This window comes from Clupea harengus, chromosome 2 (genome assembly GCF_900700415.2).
Source record: "Clupea harengus chromosome 2, Ch_v2.0.2, whole genome shotgun sequence".
Lineage (NCBI taxonomy): Eukaryota > Metazoa > Chordata > Actinopteri > Clupeiformes > Clupeidae > Clupea > Clupea harengus.
The window spans coordinates 6,506,332-6,515,815 of record NC_045153.1 but is presented as its reverse complement, the minus strand read 5'-3'; the positions used below and the strand labels follow the sequence as shown (position 1 = coordinate 6,515,815).

Below are 9,484 nucleotides of genomic sequence, written 5' to 3'. Positions count from 1 at the left end.
TACCACTTAGAGCCCAACTAAATCACTCACACACACACACACACAAAATATATACTACTGCAAATGACACACACTGCTCATATTGGCCAAAAGTGTGACTGACCGACTGACTGACTGACTGACTGACGCAACCTACAGGGTGAAGAAGATGATGATGATGATGTTGAAGATGACTCCCTCCATCTTAGCAGAAAGACGTCAGAAACAAGGGGCAGGAAAACCCTTACTGGGAAATGAGTGCAGAGAGGCTGTGTCTGTGCTGTGTCTGGTCTGTGCTGTGTCTATGCTGTGTCTATGCAGTGTCTGGTCTGTGCTGTGTCTGTGCTGTGTCTGTGCTGTGTCTGTGCTGTGTCTGTGCTGTGTCTGTGCTGTGTCTGTGCTGGTCTGTGCTGTGTCTGGTCTGTGCTGTGTATGGTCTGTGCTGTGACTGGTCTGTGCTGTGACTGGTCTGTGCTGTGACTGGTCTGTGCTGTGCCTGGCCTGTGCTGTGTCTGGCCTGTGCTGTGTCTGGCCTGTGCTGTGTCTGGCCTGTGCTGTGTCTGGCCTGTGCTGTGTCTGGCCTGTGCTGTGCCTGGTCTGTGCTGTGCCTGGTCTGTGCTGTGCCGTGTCTGTGCTGTGCCGTGTCTGTGCTGTGCCGTGTCTATGCTGGCCTGTGCTGTGTCTGGTCTGGTCTGGTCTGGTCTGTGCTGTGTCTGGTCTGTGCTGTTGACCTTGGGAGCATTAAGCAGCCTGTGGATATTTCAGCACTTTCCATTCCAAAGCTACGCCAGCGTATACGCAGCTCTAGACAGAAGCTGATCATGTGGACAACGTTTAGACCCAACTGCTTCAAACGTGTCACAGAGCACAGACACACACACACACACACACACAGTGTTGAGTCTGTGAGAGATGGGGGAGTGGGATCAGATCAAGTCACATCTGGGTCCCAGAGGGGGGTGAGGCTGACAGTGATCAGGGGCCGTCACTCTGGGTAGTCTGTGTGTGTGTGTGTGTGTGTGTGTGTGTGTGTGTGTGATCTGGGCGGGAGGAGGGCCGGGACGTCATCGTCACTCTGGGTAGTGTGTGTGTGTGTGTGTGTGTGTGTGTGTGTGTGTGTGTGTGTGTGTGTGTGTGTGTGTGTGTGATCTGGGCGGGAGGAGGATCGTACACTAAAGACACGGAGATCGGTGCCAGAGAGCAACGCCTGCAGAAGCAGGAGACACACAGCTTCACAACAACTGACGAGACAACACAGGGCCTGTTGCCATGGTGCAGGAGTGTGTGTGTGTGTGTGTGTGTGTGTGTGTGTGTGTGTCACTTGCCATCAGACAGCAAAACCAGACTCAGTCAGGAGTCAGGAGATTTCTCCGGAAAGTTCCGTGATAACAGGAGGAATGGTGATTCATGAGAGGATGAGAAGAACTCACATTCAGACACACTCACACACTCAGACAGACACACACACACACACACACTCAGACAAACACACACACACTCAGACACACACTCAGACACTCAGAGACAAACTGTCACACACACACACACACACACTCAGACAAACACACACACTCAGAGACAAACTGTCACACACACACACACACACACACACACACACACACACACACACACACACACACACACACACACACACACACACTCAGACACACACACACACACAGACACAGACACACACACACAGTGCCCAGGTGGCTTCTCACTCAGATGGATGCAGCCCTACATGTTGCCATGACACGGCCCATGAGGCACTACAGCACTGAGATCAAACCGTATTTCATTCATCCCCCCCTCCTCCTCCTCCTCCCGTCATCCACAAACAAGCAAAGATCAGATCCGTCTCTCAACATCAGCAGAGAAAAGCAGACAACTCTGAGAAAAACTGCTAAGTCCACATGCCGTCTCCATGACAACCCGCCCAAACAAACAGTGGACCACGCCCACCCCGCCACCCCCGCTCCCATTGGCCGATGCGTGGCGTCTCCAGCGTTTTCCACAGACTGAGCAGCAGTGGGGCTGCTTCCAATTACCTGAGGGAAGCTTCAGCAGGAGCTAAACACTACCAGCTGTGGAGCGGGGGGGGGGGGGGAGAGGTCTCTCTCTCTTTTTTTTCTCTTTCCTTTCTCATCTAGTCCTTTTCCCCTCTTTCACTGTCGCTCCCTTGCTCCCCTCACCACCACCCGTGTTTCGCCCTCCCAGCGTTTGGGACACATGGGTGAACTCATATTCATGACTAGAAGGGGTAATATGGCCGATGGTAGGAAAAAACGAGAGAGAGAGAGAGACAGCGCGCGCGCGAGAGAGAGAGAGAGAGAGAGAGGACTGACTTATTACCAGTAAAAAAGGAAACTCAAGAAATAAAAATCAAGACATACTAAAAACCAAACCAAAAACCACATAGAACAAAAGAGAGAGAGAGAGATTATGATGGAAAGATGAACAGCATGAGACAGAAAAGGAGAGAGAGAGAGAGAGAGAGAGAGAGAGAGAGAGAGAGAGAGAGAGAGAGAGAGAGAGAGAGAGGAAGGACTCCAGGGTAACAGACGGTGTGAGTGGGCTCTCTAGCATGCCAACTCTGCCTGGGCACCAGATTGGCACAACACACGTCCAACAGAACCGGACCTAACGCAGAACAGAACAGAACAGAACAGAACAGAACAGAACAGAACAGAACAGAACAGAACAGACAGATTCAGTAGTTCAATTCCTACCAGACCTGTAGCTCACCTTAAACACACAAACTTCTCAAGCACATACCAATCTCACACTCAACTGTGTTCTTAGACATGCATATGAACATATACCTTTATCCTGGTGCATTCATGACGGATTATGATGCATTCCTCTCCATTTTCCACCTCAACTTTTTGAAACCTCAGGGTTGAGGTCAAGACCTCCACATTATTTCAACGTTGTTGAAGACAATTACATGCAAGGTAAATGGTGTATAGCCTACATGAATGACACGCACGCACGCACGCTCGCTGTCTCCCTCCCTCCCTCCCACCCTCCCACCCTCCCTCCCTCCCTCCCTCTCTCCCTCCTTCCCATTTCTTCTCTCATCCTCTCTTCCGCTCTCTCAGTTCCTCTGCACACAGTCAGCCAACGTGGCTTTTTTTCTCTCCCCCTCTTCCTACATGTTTGCACAGAGAGGGTGACTAAACAAGAGAGAGTAAATAACCCTGTTATCAACTGGCTGCATAGTGCAGACACCCACACAAACATAAACACACTTTCTCACACACACACACACACACACACACACACACACACACACACACACACACACACACACACACACACACACACACACACACACACACACACACACACACACACACACACACACACACACACACACACACACACACAGAGATAGAGGAAAGATAAAAAGCAGGAGGAGGGAGAGAGAAGTAAAAGTGAAGTGCGGAACAGACACATCCAGCAGTGTGTGTCAGTGTGTGTGTCAGTGTGTGTGTGTCAGTGTGTGTGTGTCAGTGTGTGTGTGTGTGTGTCAGCAAGAAGTAAAGGTGAAGTGCAGAAGAGACACATCCATTAGAGATCATTCACCATGACTTACTGCCTACTGTCAGGTGGCTAATATCAGGTGTGTGTGCGTGTGTGAATGTGTATGCGTGCGTGAATGTGTGAGAGTGTGTGTGTGTGTGTGTGTGTGTGTGTGCGCGTGCGTGAATGTGTGAGAGTGTGTGTGTGAGTGTGTGTGTGCGTGCGTGAATGTGTGAGAGTGTGAGTGTGTGTGTGTGTGTGTGTGTGTGTGTGAGAGTGTGAGAGTGTGTGTGTATGCGTGCGTGAATGTGTGAGTGTGTGAGAGTGTGTGTGTGTGTGTGTGTGCCGCCAGGTCCAGATATACCCCCATTGTTCCGCCTCCATGATTCATTAGCAGTCAGACTTAGGGGCCCTGCATGTTTGTGTGAACCTGCCCAAACCCCCAGGACTGACATGGTTTAGCCCGCTTCGGCTGTGAGCCTGCCAAACCCCCAGGACTGACATGGTTTAGCCCGCTTCGGCTGTAAGTATAGGGTGTGTGTGTGTGTGTGTGTGTGTGTGTGCGCACACACATGTTCAGGTCTTCTGACTGACCTAGCTTTACAGATGTGTGTAGAGTGAGTGTGTGTGTGTGTGTGTGTGTGTAACAGACTGTGAGTGTTCATATACACACAAATGTGCAAATAGGGACATGAAGATCAGGACATGGCCACATGCACTTTGTTGGGAGCAGCTTACTTGCATGAATGTCTGCTGCATGCATGCGTGTGTGTGTGTGTGTGTGTGTGTGTGTGTGTGTGTGCGCGCGCGTAGAGTGCATCAGTGCTCCAAACACAGGAAGGTTTCCACTACACCACCATTACTCACAAGTTTTATCTGCCACCCTAATCACACACACACACACACACACACACACACACACACACACACACACACACACACACACACACACACACACACACACACACACACACACACACACACACACACACACACACACACACACACACACACACACACACACACACACACACACACACACACACACACGGTGTGTATGATGCCTGCCTGCCCACCCACCGTCCACCACCACCAAAACTGTGTACCTCCATCTCCCCAGCAGTAATGAAATTCAAGTGTGTGAGTCTCACTGCTATCCAACTCCACTGCCTGAGAGACACCCATTCAACATTTCAGCACAAATGAACACACACATTTCAGCACAAATTAAGCTCGTCAATGGGACTAATGTCATCAGTAGATTATTATTTACTCTTCTGATTAGACAGAAGCAACTAGACTTTTATTAGATACTGCCGCTGCCGCCACCGCTGCCGCTACCAGGGAAACTACCAGAGGCTCAGTAGTTTTAAGGGCCTCGGGGACACTACCAGAGGCTCAGTAGTTTTAAGGGCCTCAGGGACACTACCAGAGGCTCAGTAGTTTTAAGGGCCTCAGGGAAACTACCAGAGGCTCAGTAGTTTTAAGGGCCTCAGGGACACTACCAGAGGCTCAGTAGTTTTAAGGGCCTCGGGGAAACTACCAGAGGCTCAGTAGTTTTAAGGGCCTCAGGGAAACTACCAGAGGCTCAGTAGTTTTAAGGGCCTCAGGGACACTACCAGAGGCTTGGGTTGGGGAAAAGCACACAAAGCAATTGGTTCTTGGCCTCTCTCCCTCCTTTTTTCTTTCGTTCTCTCCCTCCTTCTTTCTTCCTTCCTTTCTCTCACTCTCTCTTTCTTTTAACATACACACCTCCTTACTTCCTTGGCTTACTACTTTCTCCCGTCCAGTCTCTGTCTCTGTCCCCCTACACACACAAACACCATGTGCAATTCCCGGTTAAATCATCACTAGGACCTGCTGGTTGAACCGCTGCACAGCAGCAGAACAGTCTAGACACTGGCCTGTCTCTGGTCATCTTCACGGTGAAGATTAAGACAGCTGGAATAGTTCACATAAAAAAAAAGTGTTGAATCGTTTCAGGTCGAACTCTTTCAGCTGTAATGACACCTATAATTATGAGAGCCTGGTAACAGAGCACTTAAGTGTTGGATCCTTTCTGGTGACAGAGCACTTAAGTGCGGTCCTGATGTGAGCACCACATAGTTACTGCTCGAGTCATTCATTCAGCTCTGTGCTGAGAAGCAGCTTTTGTTCCTACGGATTACTCACCACTCCCTCAGAACCTCGTCTGTGTGTCTGTGTGTCTGTTAGGGATGGGCATTCGATTAAATTGTCTTAATCGATCGTCGGGAGAATTAACGATCGATTTTCGATTAATCATTCATATTTTTATATTAAAATTCACTATTTATAGGCTATATTAAAATGCAGTGAAAATAGAAAAAACACAGCGTGTTTCCTCATTGAGATCTTTATTACCAGATGAACCACTCTTGTGGCAGTTAAACTTACAAGATGGACAACTCTTGTGGCAGTTAAACGGGATCCGTTCAATGGTTACACTTGAAAATATGCGCTGCTGTACTCTTAAGCAGCGGAGCCGACAGCTAGAAGCCGGTGCTCATGAACACAACTGACCTTCGTTTTTTTTTTCTCTCTAACTAATTAATCTCACATTTTGAAATTCATTCATCTAGATTCATCGTGATTAAAAGTTTGTTTTCTTCTAAAGACTAAATCTTATAAATTAACGAGTAATCACTTCAGACAGCGTGTATTTTAGACACTGTTGTTTAATTGTATTTTTTTCGTGCTCTCTCGCCATCAGCCAAGGAATGTAGGCGAGACACAATGGTGCCCCTCGACGGTAAATCGTAAGAATTGTCCCCTAAAGCAATTCGAATCACCTCAGTCAGCCCACCGTCTTCAACTATGTTGATGGGCCGACAGTCACCGGCAACCTAAACTGCGTAAGCGTTGGTAACCTTTTCACGGACTGGTCTAGTTAATTTCCTAGAGAAGTCGTGGAGTGTGGGTTGGCGACCATCTAACCTGGGACTGCTTTCTGTCGGGTGCTTTGCATTAAGGTGATAACTTAAACACGAGCTGCTTCTGTGATAGCTACATTCAGCTTGACAAATGCTACATACAACTTTAGTTTTGTCGATTGTTCTGTCATTTTGCCTCTTAAACAGAAACTTTCCGCCCAACAATCCCTCAGCTCTCTCCATCTTCAACTACCGTCTCGGTCTCTTCTATCTAACTGACTGCAGACAAGGGGCGGTTTCGTGCCATGGGTCAACGCGCACCGGAAGTAAACAAAGTTGCGTTAAGTGCGTTCAAATATTTGATTGCATTAATCTCCGCCACAATAATCTCATAGAATAACGCGTTAACTTTGACAGCCCTAAAATAAATAAATTACACGCACACTAGGCAGGAGAACATGTTTTAATCGATGAAAAAATAATTTCATCAAGGAAATTCTTAATGATCAATTAATCGATCGTCGATGAATTATGCCCATCCCTAGTGTCTGTGTGTCTGTGTGTCTGTGTCGGATTACTCACGACTCCCTCAGAACCTCACAGTCCTTTAGATATCCATGATAGAGAGACATCAGTGTGTGTGTGTCCAGGCTCTGTAAATCGGAAACCAACATAGTGGCCCATATCCGATACCAGTGTTTACACTTGAAACAACCCGCGTGCGTACAAGAGGGTTTAGTTACTGAAACAAAGGTAAACACCCGGCCGACTCTGCAGGCATCTTCATAGCATCTTCCATTTCACCAGTTGTGCACTTGTGAGTAACTTTACACGTCATTAAAATGAGGAAAATGATTAGATCATCGCATTTCCAATGATGTGTGTGTCACAATGACAGGGAATACCCGATCTGTCTGTTTAGATGACATTGAGATTGCCAGATATTGATTAATATCCGATCTGTCTGTTCCGATGACAGTGACTTTGGCAGATATCCGATTAATATCAGATTTATTTTTGCACATGAATGAGGCTCGAAACAGATCAAGATATTGCTCATGGTATAAAATTAGCAAAATGCTAGTTATCAAATTAGCTTCAGTTCATGCCCGGCGGACTTTGCTCGTTGCTCGTCAATTAAATTAGGACCCAGTATCTCTCTGCTGGGTAGGGCTGACTACTAATGATGAGGGGTATGAACACAGAAACATAATGGACTAGAATGGACATTCAAATTTCAAACCACAAAAGAGGAAGTAAATTAAGCCTTGTGAATCTTGAAGATGGACAAATTCAAACAGTAAATGCACAGTGCACACAATGCGTAATGAAATTAAATGGTGTCCACGGGAAATGACCCCATTGGGTAACTCAGCCGAGCAGGAAGTCATAAGGAATGAGGAACGGTGCTTGAGTATGTTCTAGTTTTTTTTTTTTTTTTTCTTCCCAGTTACGCTTCTGAGTGCCAAATGTCATACCGTGTTCTGTTTACTATTAGTGTCCCAAGAGAAAGGCTCCATCAAACAAACAAACAAATCCACACACAACACAATGCAAGGCAAGCACGTACACAAAGGTTCTCCTGAGTGCTCATGTCTGTACACACGTACACACACACACACACACACACACGGTTGGATAGGCCTCGAGTGAGTCAGAATCAAGCTGCTCAGTAGTCACTGCCTTTGTTTCTACACAGTACAGTTAAAGTAAGTCCACCCTTCTTCCTAGTTTGTGCACGAGCGCACACGCACGCACACACACACACACACACACACACACACACACTCACTCAGTATCTCCGTAACATCACAAACACGGCAAAAATGAACAGTTACAGCAACACAGTCTGAAGCCTGAAGGGCAGTCTTCAGTCATACCGCCATGTCCCTTCTGTGTGTCATATTAAATACTGCCAGGCACATTGTGTTGGCTTAGTCAAAGGCAGGACCATTCTTCCCCACACAATTCCCCTTAAAACTGAACAATACCACAATGCATTTTAATGTTAAACCAGTTCTATTTGAATTGGACCCAACTACAATGCAGTCAAATATAATTCCAGAGATTTTTTGACTCTTTTATGTTTTATTTTTTCAGTTACGTGTCAGCGTTTGTTACCAACTGCCTGTCCACTACATCTCTCTCCTCTCTTAAGTGAGGAACAGCTGGAAATCTGTGATGGCCTCTCTTTCAAGGCCAAGCTCTGTCTCCCACAAGCTTCACTGTTTCGGAATATAACAGGGCATTAGGGACAAAGAATGAACAGGTGGACGTGGTGAATGTAAAACTGTCGAAAAGCCAAACACGGCCTGGATGACGGGGAGCGTCACGACACAGACGACCGAGTGGCTTCAGCGCGGATCCTGCCCTGATCCGGCGCGAAGTGGAGCCGGAGAGAGAGAGCGGCTCTCCGCAGGCAGCCAGATGCCGCGAAGCCCCCGCCGCCAACCCCCTCTTTGGCACGGAGGAGACGGCCGAACAGGTGTCCCCATGTGCAAAGCTGATTACGCACCCAAAACACAGTTGTTCCGACCAGACGCAGCAGGGGTGTGATCTGAAACCCTGGTGTGTGTGACTGTTACAAAAATGTTCCGCAGTTTGCAAAATCACTACGTCAGTTCCAGACTGCATTCACTGGTAGGCTACCCTAAGCACAAGAGAAGGTAAACGCAGGAGAGGGGTCGGGCATCTTTAGCCAGAGTTTACGGAGACCAAGTGATGCGGATCAGATGCAAAGATTAACTGTCTGCCTCACAATTTCTGCTAAAACGTGTTCAGGAATAAAAGTAAAAGGTTGAGCGAGGCATGATATCAGACTGCGTGCCTACTGAGAATCCCCGATAACTATTTTTTTCTTCTAGTTAAATAGGTACAGCCGTAAATAGCAGCTATGCAAAGGAATGTTTGTCATTAAACTAAGATCTCGTTAACTCGTTAATTTCACAGCATGTTAGTGCTTGCAGAACAGGCTCGCTGATTGTAAGACGCAGTAGTTAAGGCATTATGACTACAGTAGCCTTGCAGTCAGAGGAAGGAAATGTAGCTGAAATCCATACATATCAAGCTACATAACGTTAAATTAGCTC

The 9,484-nt window shown here is 47.3% G+C and overlaps 1 protein-coding gene across 6 annotated transcripts in view; it reads right to left on the bottom strand.

Annotated features, from left to right (window-relative positions):
• The window catches only part of abi2a (abl-interactor 2a), a 60,446-nt gene that overhangs the window by 49,295 nt on the left and 1,667 nt on the right, over positions 1-9,484 (bottom strand). The window lies entirely within an intron of this gene.